The sequence below is a fragment of the Lithobates pipiens genome, unplaced genomic scaffold (genome assembly GCF_037356315.1).
Source record: "Lithobates pipiens isolate NorthernLeopardFrog02 unplaced genomic scaffold, aLitPip1_a1.2 Scaffold_13, whole genome shotgun sequence".
NCBI classification, from domain to species: domain Eukaryota; kingdom Metazoa; phylum Chordata; class Amphibia; order Anura; family Ranidae; genus Lithobates; species Lithobates pipiens.
In genome coordinates this window covers 61984498-61999186 of record NW_027507718.1, presented here as the reverse complement: position 1 = coordinate 61999186, position 14689 = coordinate 61984498, and the positions used below count along the sequence as shown (strand labels likewise).

Genomic DNA, 14689 nt, shown 5'->3' with positions numbered 1-14689 from the left:
GGAAAATCCGATTGTACATAATGTGATGATGTTATTTCGTTACGACGGGACTACGTTCAGGCTAGTAACTTTGGTCTAGGAATTTGATCTGAGCATGCCTGGTACTTTGTCCGTTGGACTGGGCTACACATGATCGGAGTATGTCCGATCGGAGCATTTTGTCGGAAAATTTTACCGGCAAGTTGGAAAAGTTGGTCCGTCGGATATTCCCATGGAAACAGTCCGATGGAGACCACACACAGTCGGAATATCCGACAAAACGGTCCGACAGGACACATTCCGTCGGAATCTCCGGCCCGTGTGTACAAGGGCTTAGAGGCTTTCTCTCCCCTGCGTGGGCCAGAGAAAACCACAAACAGGGCATTTGACTTTCTAAATTCTTTGTTCACTTTGGTAAACTGTAACAAACATCTTCTCACATCTCACATCTAGTGTGTGGAAGGCCTCTTCCCCTGGATTAGCCGGAGTTGCAGAGAAAGTGGGCAGGATTATTTCTTGTGATCCGTGGAAGGTCGAGGACACTTTAGGAAGAAACGCTGGGTCCGTTTGAAGGACCACTCTGTCTGCAAAAACTTTCAGGAAAGGTTCTGTAACTGCCAGAGCTTGAAGCTCAATGATTCTTCTTGCCGAGGTGATGGCCACCAGAAAAATTGTTTTGAGAATCAAATTCTGTAATGACAATTCTATTAAAGGGTTCAAACAGGGCTCCCGAGAGACCCTGCAAAACAATGGACAAATCCCAGCTGGGAAAATCATTAAGGGCTACTGGCCTACTTCGTGCGAGAGCCCTGAAAAATCTAGAAATTAAAACTTCTTTTGATAATGTATTTTCAAAGAAAACGGATAAAGTCTCCACCTGAGTCTTCAGGGTGCTGGCTGCCGGACCCTTCTCCATTCCTACATGGAGAAATTCAAGGACAGACACTACACTCCTGACTTAGAGGCCCTTAGGCGCACACCAGGAGTTAAACTTTTTCCAAACTTTCATGTATATAGCCTGCGTAACCTCTTTTCTGATAGATACCGTATCAGAAAGTCCCTTTGCTTTTAAGAGGTCTTCTTCAGAAACCAAGCAGTTAATTGAAAATAGTCCACTTCCGGATTGGTTTACTGCCACCATTATAGAAGATCTTTCCTGGACGGTAACTTCCATGGGGCTCCGTGGCTAGATTTAATAGGACCGCGAACTAGGGCCTCTTTGGCCAGAAGGGAGGAAAGGGGGGGGGGCGTATCGCAGCTGGTAATGCCAAGGGTGGGCAATAAGTCTATGCCTACTGCTTGGTCCTCTCATGGAGAGAAAAGAATTTGCCTACTTTTGAATTTTGTTGGTTGGCAAAAAGGTCTATTTGCGGTTGTCCCCAAGCTTTCAAAATCATCAGGAAGACCTCCTGATTCAGACTCCACTCCGTTTCAGGAGGTGGGCTCCCCAGCCCCAGGCACTTGTATCAGTTGTTAGCCACTTGTCCATGGGAAAGATCCCAGAAAAGCCTTTTGTTAGATTGGATGGATTTCTCCACCACCAGAGAGCCCTTTTTACTTTTGGGGACATTTTTATCTGCTTCTCTAGTGGTGCCTAGCAGGACCAACTGCGCAGAATATTTAATTGAAGGGGTCTGGAGTGCAATCTGGCCCATTGAATGGCAGGAATCGACACTGTAAGCAGACCTAACACTGCCATAGCTGACCTGACCGATATTGCGCTGTTATTCTGAACTTCTTTCACTGCTGATTGGATCTTCTTTCCCTTTTCCTGCGGAAGAAAAACTTTCTGGAGCACGAGTTTATGGTATAACCCAGAAACTTCATCTCCTGTGAGGGTTCCCGACTAGATTTTTCCAAATTCAGGAACCACCCCAGACTCTTGAGGTGAGACCTGGACGCCTGGAGATTTGCTCGGACCCGTTTCTTGGAGTCTGCGAAAAACAATAGGTCGTCCAGGTAAGACATGACTGAAATCCCCTTCAACTTCAGAGGTTCCAGAGCTTCCGCCATAATCTTTGTAAAGATCCTGGGGGAGGATGAGAGTCCGAACAGCAGAGCCCTGAATTGGAGGTGCCATACCGATTCCCCAGATCCACTGCCAGGCGTAGAAACTGTTGAGAAGCCCGATTTATCAGCAAATGAAGATAAGCATCTCTCAAATCCAGGGATGCCATGAAACAACTTGGGGTCAGCAATTTTGTAATAAAAAAAAAATCGTATCCATCCTGAAGTGTTTGTACCGTATTTATTTGTTCAAGATCAGACAGTACTTCAATGAGGGCTTCTTCACCAGGAAAATATGGGAGTAGAAGCCCCTGCCCTCCTGATTTTTTGGGACCTGGATGATCACTTCTTGCTGAATCAGATCCTGTAGTAGGCTCATCATTGCAGAAGCTTTTTCCTGATCTCTCGGTAGGGCTGTCACTTAAAATCTGCTCGGGGGTGGCTCTTAAAATTCCAGCCTGTAACCCCGATTTATATTGCTTTTCACGAACAGCCTTGGAGATGTCACGTCCCACTGTAGGTGAAAAGCTGACAATCTCCCCGCCACTTTGAGAGGGCTGGTCTGGGGGGAGATCTGAAGAGAACTCCTCCCCTACCCTTACCCCTCTGGGAGCCCCATCGGCTCCTACGGTCCTGCTCCTTACTCTTGTGGGGCTGTTGAAGAGTATGAAATTTCTTCTTAATCGGGTGCTTCTTTTTGGCAGGAAAAGCCTTTTTCTTGTTGGCTGTCCTTGCTGACAATTTAACTGACACAGCTGAAGCATGGGCCATATACTTGATGGCATTTAAAATTCGGGGAAAGGATCTTTCCAGGATGTGCCTGCTTCTACATGGCTTTTCAGTTTTTCCACCCAGCACTCCAGGTTCCTTGCCACCACCATGGAAGCCATAGCAGGTTTAAGACGTTGTTGCATCCCAAGCTTTTTTAAGGATGGAGTCTGCCTTTTTATCCATCGGGTCCTTCAAAACCCCCATCATATCCTCAAAGGCTAAGTCCGTGCGTCTAGAAACCTGCAAGAAAGCCGCATCTACCCGAAGTTTCTTATTCCACACTTCAGAGTCTTTATCCTCAAAAGGGAACCTTCTCCTAAGGGACTTGGAGAAAAAAGGGGCCCTCTCTGGATCCCTCCATTCTTTTTTGACCGACTCCGAAAGGACACTATGGACTGGAAACACCCTGTGTTTTGCTTCGTCCATACCCTGGTACATTTTGTCGTGAACTGACAGTTGTACTTTTTCTTCCTGGATTTCAAGAGTAGTGTAGATTGCTCTTAATAGGTCATCCACCTCCTCTAGGGATAGCTTGTACCGAGAGGTTCTGCTATCATCTTCCTCTTCCTCCTCCTCTGAATCTCTGAGTGAGAAAAGAGTACTTCCCCCTTCGTCACCTGAGTCCTCAGTCTCCTCTGGGGTCTGGATAAGGATGCCTTTGGACTAGGTGGTAGATTCTGGGGCTCAACCTGAACTGCTGGGTTCTGTATCAAAATGGACCTAACAGAACTCAGCGAGTTTGTAAGTTCTTTAACAGAGAACAGGTCCTTGTATTGCTGGGACGTTTCCTCCTCCACCAGATCTTTGATACAAGCTCTGCACATCGCCATTTGCCATGAGTCTCTAAGGGGGTTCTTGCAAGAAGGACATTTCCTCTGGCTTGGTGGATTAACATGTTTAGTTTTTCCTAACGCTTTTTCCTGTAACGACATGACAGTTTAAACTAAACCGTGTCCCATACTAGTAAAACCACCACCAAGCCAGAGCAGAGACAGAACACCCAGAAAACTAATGAGGCACCCAGTCCACACTGCAGGGTCCAAGAAAAGTAACCTCTGACCCTGCAGCCAAAGGCTCCCGTCAGGGAGGAACACCAACAGCCACAAGTAGAGCCCATAAAGTACAGAAAAAAAGGCACCCCTGTACCCCTCTTACCTGGGCTTGACCAGTGCTAGGGGCGATTGCATCTGCCATGTTGTAGAGAAAAAAACAGCAACCAGAACGAAAAAACTCACAGCTTTAAAAATTTTCCCAGCAGCCGCGGAGGCACCGGTCACCTGACCGGTCCCCTTGTCTCTGCACTCCAGGTGCTCGGAACCAAGAGCGCCATGCCCCCTCAGGGAACCGCATCACGGGAAGTGACACCAGCCTGACTAGCAGAGCCATTTCCGGGATAAGTTTCCACAAGCGGAATCCGGGCACCATGACATTAGCCATCTGAGGGTCCTAGCTCCCCTGAGGTGGAGAGACAGGCGACACCAGAATATCACCCACCCCTGGGGGGGGGGGGGTGCTGGCTGGTCATAGCAAGACAACAAACAAAAACGTAAGCCTGACACTCCTCAAGGAAACACAATAACTGAGGCCATGGTGGAAGAGGAGGGTTTTTTTAAAGACTGCATGTGTTTCCTGAGAAGAAGGTGGAGCTACGCTCTCTCCAAGGTTGTCCTGAAAGGCGATTTGAGAAAATTTGATTGAAATAATTTTTAAATGTGTAGATTTCATAAGATTATTTGGGGATCTTGTGATGAAAAGCTATACATCTAAAAATATATGTATAAGTGTTTTGTTGTGACTATAGAAGAGGGGTGCTGAAAAACCCTGTGAGGGTAACCCTTGTGACTGACCTCAAAAGCACTATGTCTCTACATTTGTAGAAACAGTATGACCAATTATCTAGCAATTAGTAGCTAGCAGCTGATTTAAGGTCTTGTACACAAGGACTTTATTCTGTTTTAATATGGGGATCACCAGCCAGCTGTGTTTGCAAAAGCAAAACAGGCAAAACAGAAATAACTTCTGGTCAGCATTAGGCAACATAGACAGTCCATAGACTGTGGTATACAAAAAAAAAAAAATGACAGCTCTCTGCCAGTAACACGCATCCCTTGAAAAAACAACAGGGTTTTTGAAGTCCTGCATGTTCCAGGGGTCCAAAAAAGTTGCAAGAGCCCAGCAGCAGCTGATCAACAGCCTACAGCCCTTTTGCAACTGTTGCTGTTCCATACTTCATCTCAGGGTCACCTGCTCCCTTCAGGCCTAGCCTGTAGGCTTCAGAAGCCCAGTCACCGTAGTTGGGGTTAGAAGCTCTTTGTAATCTAAAGTCTCTCCGAGACTCCAAATTCCAGGTCCCACATGAGGACTTGCCAATCCTGAAAGAACTGTAAATCTGTTTTCTCCTCTCCAACTGGACCACACTAGGACCACTCACCCTGCATAGCCGAGAAGTACTTTCAAAAACTTCTACCCATGGAGTAAATTTTGCATACTGAATGGCCAGCTTAAAGTGGTACGCAGTCACCCCCCCCCCCTCCCCCCATGTTGTTTATTATTTCCTCAGAATTTCACATTTTCTATTTTCTACAACATAATGAACATTTTCCTCCTACAGCCACTGAATGTCGGCAGGAGAGAGAAGAGAAGATGGCTTTCAGCGGATGCAGGAGGAAAATGGAGGGGATTCTGTATTTGCCCCCCCCCTTCTGTCCAAGTGTAGAGCAGAATGTGACCAGGGCCCCCTGGTGAATGGGGTGGGGGTCACCATTGTGACCCCCAACTCTACATTAGTGGTTGGGGGTGTAGTAAAAACACGTCTTAACTATGGGATTTTACTGCCCCCAAAACCGCAAATGCAATCAAGCCCTTACTGTCCTGAGCTAAGGATGCTTTCACAGTGAACCTGCAGGATATAATAGAAGTACGCTTCCCTAGTTTGAAGTCAAGGCCCACAACTAGGTCGGGAGCACCGATTCAAGTTCCGCTGCCTCCGCCTGCTGGGGAGGAACTGGAACGAAGCCGTAATCGGCTTAGTTCCAGTCTCCTCATAGTAAACACGGAAGCGACATCATGACGTCACTTCCCGTTTACTCGGCTGCCAATGGCGTCGGTTTTAAAAAGATATACGGTATTCAGAATCGCCGTTTTCGGCGATCTGAATACATTGAAGTGTAAAGGAGGGGTGGGGGGTCTTTTAGACCCCCGATCCCTCCATAAAGAGTACCTGTCACCACCTATTACTGTCACAAGGGATGTTTACATTCCTTGTGACAGCAATAAAAGTAATCAAATTTTTATTTATTTTTTTTAAAAACGTCCCCGCAAAGAAAACGCATACGGAAGTCGCGCCCGCGTATATGTAAACGGTGTTCAAATCACACATGTGAGGTATCGCCGCGATCGTCAGAGCGAGAGCAATAATTCTAGCACTAGACCTCCTCTGTAACGCCAACCTGGTAACCGTAAAAAAAATTGAAACCGTCGCCTATTGAGATTTTTAGGTACCGTACTTTGTCGTGAATCCACAAGTGCGTGCAATTATAAAGTGGACATGTTTGGCATCTATTTACTCGGGGTAACATTATCTTTCACATTATGCAAAAAAATTGGGCTAATTTTACTGTTTTTTTTTTATTCATGAAAGTGTCCCTTTTCCCAAAAAGTTGCGTTTAAAACACTGCTGCGCAAATACCGTGTGACATAAAATATTGCAACAATCGCCGTTTTATTCTCTAGAGTCTCTGCTAAAAAATATATATATAATGTTTGGGGGTTCCAAGTAATTTTCTAGCAAAAAATATGGATTTTAACTTGTAAACACCAAATGCCAAAAATAGGCTTAGTCATGAAAGGGTTAAATATCTCTATGCAGTGGTAAATATTAAAAAACATATCTAATCCACTCTGAGAATAACAGACATAAGAGATATACACAGTATATACTATAAGAGGAGATATACTGTATATACTATTAGAGGTTGAATCTGGTAAATATCATCAGACTCAGAGATCAATTTATTTTTATTTTTTTTAATTTAACCACTTGCTTACTGGGCACTTAAACCCCCCTCCTGCCCAGACCAATTTTCAGCTTTCAGCGCTGATGCACTTTGAATGACAATTGCGCGGTCATACAACACCGTACCCAAATGAAATTTTTATAATTTTTTTCCCCACAAATAGAGCTTTCTTTTGGTGGTATTTAATTACAGCTTAGAGTTTTATTTTTTACTAAACAAACATAATAAATGCAAAAAAAAAAAATCATGTTTAATAGTTTGTTATAAAATTTTGCAAACAGGTAATTTTTCTCCTTCATTGAAATGCGCCGATGAGGCGGCACTGGTGGGCACTGATAGGCTGCACTGGTGAGCACTGATAGGCACTGTTAAGGTGGCACCGATAGGCACAGATAAAGCGGTACTGATAGGCACAAATAAGGCAGCACTGATGGGCAAAGATGGGCACAGATAAGATGGCATGGATGGGTGGCACGGATGGGCATGGATAGGTACCACTGATAGATGGGACTGATGGGCACTGATAGGTGGCTCTGATAGGTGGCACTGCTGGGCACTGATGGGTGGCACTGATAGATGGCACTGATGGGCACGGATATGTGGCATATGAGGTGCAGCACTGTTGTTGAGGCAGATTGTGGGCACTGATAGGTGGCACTGTGGGCACTGATGGGTGGCACTATGGGCACTGATGGGTGGTACTGATGGGTGGCACATGGGTGGAAAAATAGCCGATTACCGGCTCTGTTGTGATCACATGATCAGCTGTCATTGGCTGACAGCTGATCACGTGGTAAGGGGTCGGGATCGACCCCTTGCTCCGATCTGTGATTAGGCGAGTCTCATAGACTCGCTGATCACAGAGCGCACCGTGCGCGCCCCTCAGGGGGCGTGCAGGCCGCTCATGCACGGGACGACGTCAATAGGCGTAGTCCCGGCAAAGCAGGTCCGCGCTTTCAGTGTATGTGGTTTTCGTTTAGAAATTACCGTATATACTCGAGTATAAGCCGAGATTTTCAGCCTCTTTTTTGAGGCTGAAAGTGCCCCCTCGGCTTATACTCGAGTCACCGCTGTCTGACTGCTCGATCAGCGTATCGAGCAGACAGACGGCGGACATTAAAATTTAAAAGCCGCGCCTCCTTCTCCGCCTCCGCCTGTGATAGGCGGAACACTGAATTTCCCAGCAGTCAGTGTTCCACCTATCACGGACATCCGCTCATTCTCATACTACGGACGAGTATGAGAGGATGTCCGTGATAGGCGGAACACAGGCTGCTGGGAAATTGAGTGTTCCGCCTATCACAGGCGGAGGCGGAATTTTGAATTGTAGAATGGCCGCCGAGAAGAGCGGCGATCCATCGGCACGGCACGGGACGGAGGAGGCACGGGAAGGAGGAGGCACGGCACGGGACGGAGGAGGCACGGGAAGGAGGAGGCACGGCACGGGACGGAGGAGGCACGGGACGGAGGAGGCACGGCACGGGTCGGAGGAGGCTCGGGACGACGGCGGCTCGGGACGGAGGCTTGGGACACAGGTAGGCTGGACACACACACAAGGCTGCACGGACACACACACACACACACACACACACACACACAAGGCTGCACGGACACACACACACACACACACACAGGGATGGATGGATGGATGGATACACACACACACACAGGGATGGATGGATGGATGGATACACACACACACACACACACACACACACACACACACAGGGATGGATGGATGGATGAATACACACACACACACACACACACAGGGATGGATGGATGGATGGATGGATACACACACAGGGATGGATGGACGGACACACACACAGGGATGGATGGACACACAGGGATGGACGGACACACACACAGGGATGGACAGCCATGTCTCACCCTCGGCTTATACACGAGTCAATAAGTTTTCCAGTTTTTTTGGGGGTAAATTGGGGGCCTCGGCTTATATTCGGGTCGGCCTATACTCGAGTATATACGGTACATTCATTTTAAAACAACATTTAAAACAAGTGACATTTTCAAACATTATTTCATTTAGCAAATGTACAGATATTTTTCGTATGAATATTCTTGTCTGAAAATTGATCCATGTGGCCAGCATAAGGCCACATCTATGCAGTTCGCTTTTGATCTGTTTCTGCAGTGCTTTTTGCTGTGTTTTGATTTTTTTTTTTTTTTTTTTTATGGCCAATTTGTTGTTGGGCAGATAAAAAGAAAAAAAAAAAAAAAAAACACAAATTGCTGCAAAAACACACTACATGCTTTTCTGTAGCTTTTCCATTAGGCTCGGTTCACACAGGGGCGGCACGACTTGCAGCGCCGCGACCTGCACACGATCAGCGGCGACTTGCAAAACGACTTCTGTATAGAAGTCAATGCAAGTCGCCTGAAGTCGCCCCAAAGTAGTACAGGAACCTTTTTTCTAAGTTGGAGCGACTTGAGTCGCTCCTATTAGAACGGTTCCATAGTACAGAACGGGGCGCGACTTGTCAGGCGGCGAAGTCGCCTGGACAAGTCGCCCGTGTGAACCGAGCCTTAAAGTATATTGAACCAAAAAAAGCACAGTTTTGTGTTGAAAAAAAGTCTCTGACCCTTTCCAAATACGCAGCAGCTGAAGAAAAAAAGCATAGATGTGAACATGTCCCAACGTAAACCATGCTAAATGAACTGTTGAGTGTTTCTGCAAAAAACACATAGGTGTGAACCAGGCCTAAGACGGTAAAATAATGGGGTTAAAAAAAAAAAAAAAAAAATTAACCCTTTATAGTACAAAAAGAGCAAATCGCTACTGTAAGGGGTTAATTTTTTTACTATGGAAAAGTGAAAGTATTATTTACAGTAGCGATTATTTGCTCTTTTTGTACTACAGAAGGGCTCATTTTAGTTTTTTTAACCCCATTATGTTACTGGCCGATTAATCGATTATGAAAACAGTAATCGATCAGTTGTCAATTAATCGATTAGTTGTTTCGGCCCTAGCCACAACAGAGGGCTCTGAGGGCCACGAGTCACGGGTTGAGCACCCTTGTTGTACGGTTAAACAGTAATGACTTGTTTACACTAGAGCATTAGCAATTTTATTTTTTATCAGTACATGAAGAAAAAAAAAAGACGATTGAAAAAAGCTGTTTTAGTAGAGTTTAGCAGTTTTGTTCTGCCAGGAGACTATTCCTCCTTTTTTGCATGTACCACCATAGGAAGCCGCTATCTATTGTGACACATGTGTGGGCTCAAACTTGAGCTGGGCTGTGACACACACACACACACACATAGCACAACTCAGCCTTGCCTTCTCATCATTGAATCTGACTGATAGTGGTGGGGGCTAATTGCTCCTGCTGCTCTCAGCCAAGCCTGTGAGGGAGTGAAAAAAGGAGGTCCTGCAGACATGCACAACATTGGATCGATACAGGACTCGAGTAAGTACTTGGGGGGGGGGGGGGGGGTACAGTGTTGTATGACCGCGCAACTGTTATTCAAAGTGCATCATTACTAAAAGCTGAAATTGGTCTGGATAGGAGGGGGGTTTAAGTGCCCAGTAAGCAAGTGGTTACATTTATATCCTTTTTTCCCACAAATAGAGCTTTCTTTTGGTGGTATTTGATCACCACTGTGTTTTATTTTTTATTTTTTGCACTATAATCTAAAAAAAGAGAGACAACTTTGAAAAAAATAAAATAAAAATAATAATAATATTTTTTCACCTTCTGCAATAAAACATATCCAATAAAAAATTTTCAAACAAGAATCTAAATTTCTTTATAACTTTAGGCCAATATGTATTCTGCTACATGTTTTTGGTAAGAAAAAAATTGCAATAAGCATTTATTGATTGGTTTGCTCAAAATTTATAGCATCTACAAACTATGGGATGGGATATATACTGGGATTCACTTTTTATACTAGCAATGGTGGCGACCAGCGACTAAGACCCCTTTCAGGGTTTTTCAGGCGCTAAAAAAAATAGCACCTGTAAAACGCCTCCCTGTAGTCCCAGTGTGAAAGCCTGAGTGCCTTCACACTGAGGCGGTGCGTTTGCGGGACGTTAGAAAAAGTCCTGCAAGCAGCATCTTTGAAGTAGTTAAGGAGTGCAGTCACTGTAAATCTGAGGGGAAGATCTGAAATGAGGGGAAGCTCTGCTGATTTTATCACTCAATCATGTGCAAGCTAAAATGCTGTTTATTTTCCTTGCATGTCCCCCTTGGATCTACAGCGACTGTACTTCCAAGTGCACTTGTAGTGCAAAGTGGATTTGCCTTTAGTAAATAACCCCCTATGTGTGCTATTTTTACTAGGGGGTCTGAGGTTTTATTCCCTGCTTTTCAAAGAAAGAATATCCATCACATCCCTACTCACAGAACAGAGCTCTGCCTTGTTTACACAGACAGAGTTCTGTTCTTTTCTCTCCTCTCCAATCGGCACGGTGGTGGAGGACATCCATTGACCAGCAGGCGCTGATTGGTTTTGTGCTGTGCCCAATAACAGAGCCCCTACCTGAAATTTCTGGATCAGGTACTTGGCGCAGGAGAGATATGCGGTCAGCAAGCAATAAATGGGTAATTCTATCTTTCTGACCATGTTTCATGTTACACCCATATTTAGGTCCTCTTCTTAACTAAATCATGAGGTTCTTCTTCCCCCAGCATCTTGTATTTTTTTTTGTTTGTTCAGCTATGCAAGGCTCTGCCGGCACACCTGCCTCAAGCATTTACATCTGTGAACAGAAGACTACAAAGTCAGCAGAGGGACTAATAGACAGCGATGTAGCACACGTGCCGTGACATCACTGCACTGGTAATCCATCGATACTTCTTCCAGTCTTATAACTGAAGGTCTGTACTTCAACATGGACCTACAGGAATAGTCTGCAAGATCCAAAGCATTTTACCCACAAAGTTGTAATGCTTTGCAGGCTCCAATGCAAAAAAATAGTGGAGAGATCCCCCGCTTAGCAGATGGATTCACTGGACGGAGTACGCCTTGAGTGAAAAGGGCCTTAGACCTACCAACAACTATGTAGTACAATGGTCTGGATAGATTAGGTAGGTCTTCATATTACATGGTTTGATAAATCTAAAGTTGATTGTACAAAGATTATGGAACGTACTGTGACCTTTTAGGCCAGGTTCACACTGATACGGGTTTGAAATCATGCAAGTGCAGCTAAACTCACACGATTTTAAACCCGCACGTCAGTCCGACTTCAGGAGCGATTTCAGAGACATCTGTGCAGGTTCATGCACAGAAGTCTATTGAAATTGTCCCTGAAGTTGCCAATAGTAGTGCAGGAACTACTTTTGTGAATCGGTGCGGCGTTGCACCAATGTGGACGGTGTCGTTGCCAGCAATAGCTGGCGATGTGACACGTCACATCGCATGTCATCGCAACGGCTCGATGTGAATGTGGACTTAGGGCTTGTTAACATGTGCAGCTGTGGTGGTTCGCTTTTCAGAGGCATCTGACCCACAGCTCCGAGGCAATATGTCCCCTCCTGGGTGCCTGTTTTAACCGTTGAAAGTATGGTTTCACTGATACCAATACCAAGTATTTGCACAAGTATCGGTACTCGTGCAAATGATACTTTCAGGCTCGGTTCTTTGAGCTGTCAGTGGGTCTCCCTTGCTGACAGCTGAAGTGTTAAAGAAGTCTGGTAATTGGAGCTGTCAAAAAATAAATAAAAAAAAAAGCAGCCAGTAAGGATGAAATCCGGCGTGTTCACACAGCCCACGTGCAGAGCCCGCCAGAAAGTCGGCGCTGCGCTAAATCACAGGCAGTGAGACATTGCCTCGATGTGCGGCTGCAGAGATTGGAAAACGTCTCACTGCCTGTTATTAGCACAGCGCGGACCTTCTGGCGGGCTCTGCACGTGGGCTGTGCAAACACGCCAGAGCTCATCCTTAGCAGCCGGCAACGTTTCTTAACAACATTGCTCAGCCGCTGAAACACTAAAATAAAAAGAAACATTGTTTCTTTTTTAATCCTTTCATCTGCAGATCAAAGGGAAGAACAAATATTCCTCTGTTTAACCCCTTATAAACCATTTTTACTCTAATCAACCTTAACTCCCTATTCTCCATTTAATTATTTCCCTTTTTTTTTTTTTGTTTATTTACGTCTATTTATAAATGATAAACAATTAAAACTTTTTATTTTTTGCTTTGTTAGTGAATATTTTTACACATTTCACAAAATTAAAAAATCTATTTATTTCATTTGTAAATAACTTTTCAATGCTTTGTACCACTGCTGACAGCTGAAGTGAAAACAAAACAGTTGCGGTAGGTATCAGTAATTGGTATCGGCGAGTACTAAAAAAAGTATCAGTACTCGTAAAAATCGGTGCATCCCTAGTTGAAAGCCTGCAGTACTGTGCCACAACAGTGCATTTCACGTAGTGCCAGCGCAAACCTGGAATGGATCATGCTTGGTGGCATTGCTACTTATAGCGGGATTCCACCCTAAAGTGGAACCTCCGCTGATTGGATCCCTCCCCCCCTCCGGTGTCACAATTGACACCTTTCAGGGGGGAGGGGGGTGGAGATACCTGTCAAAGACAGGTATTTTCACCCACTTCCGGGCATAGACTCCTGCGGGAGTCTACGCCATTTCCTGCCCTGCCGCGCTGTCTGCTGGGACACACACGGGTCCCAGTGACAGCGCGGAGATTTCCTATTGCGCGGTGCGACTCGCGCATGCGCAGTAGGGAACCTGATTCCCTCACCTAGAATGGTGGCGGCAGCAGCCGAGAGCCGAGCGATCGATCGGCCTCGGCTGCCGGCATCGCTGGAACCCGGGACAGGCGAGTGTCCATTTATTAAAAGTCAGCAGCTGTAGTATTTATAGCTGCTGGCTTTTAATATTTTTTTTTGGTGGAATCCCTCTTTATTGAACATGACCTATGGTCCAATTTTTTCTACACTGCAACACAAACTGTTTACTAACACGTTTAGTGGCCAACAGGGATGAACTTCGGAGGCATTTACACTGGAATCAGAACCAATGTGTGCACGCCTGCCAGGAAGCGTTCAGCTATAGAAGCCAATCATCTGCAGCCACGGCATTCCCTGCAATGCAGTCCCACGTATGTAAACACACAGCTGAAGGGCAGGGAATGTCCATACAGGTGACAGTCCCTTACGGGGCTCATCCACATGGGTTCAGATCCTAGTCTGAACGTGCCTGTGTGCATTGCTAGCAGTCATGTTATCTTACAGCTGGACGGTCAACAAAACCGTGGCTCAAACCCTTTTTCTTTAACTACCTACCTCTCTTTTGATTGTACCATTGATGTAACTTGCACAGCAAGGAGGTGGGAGACACAGCTATCAAAACATTACATCAATTCCTTCCTCTACCAATACAATTATCTCATGACTATTGTATAGTGTATGTGTTGTAAGAACATATATCCCTCATTTACATGTAATACTCTGCTAGATTCCCCCACTAGAGAGGAATTCATAACATCAAACTGTTTCAGTATTTCCTCCTCCCACCAAGCTTGGTTCTTCTACAGTATTTCTATTATAAAACAAACATGCAATCAAACTCACGTACCGAACATACATCCGAAGCTGTGCACTAAGAATTCTTCTTCCTTCTCTAAACAAGCCTCACTTCCAGATTGCACTCGTGCGTTCCAAGCCTCCCTTTCAGACTGGAATCCTGAATACAAACCACACTAGAAGCGTAGTGTAATCTAAGCCTCGTTTTCACATGATCCAAGCCTCGTTCTCAGTTACCTACATAGTCATGTGACGTTCATTCACAAATAATAGAGGGTTACATACCTCCTAAAGGTAAAGTATAGTCAGAGCTCGTTTGGCTGTACTTGACTGCTAAATGAATCACAGGAGTGCACTCTTTTGCACTCCTGTGACCCATTTTCAGCAGAGAGCGG

General features: G+C 45.3%; 1 protein-coding gene across 1 annotated transcript in view; it reads right to left on the bottom strand.

Moving 5' to 3' along the window:
* Nucleotides 1–14467, bottom strand: part of C9orf72 (C9orf72-SMCR8 complex subunit) — an 86410-nt gene extending 71943 nt beyond the window's left edge. Inside the window, exon 1 of the mRNA XM_077475138.1 lies at nt 14347–14467. The gene's annotated coding sequence lies outside the window, so the exon portion shown is untranslated. The remainder of the gene's footprint in view (nt 1–14346) is intronic.
* Nucleotides 14468–14689: the final 222 nt, after the last annotated feature.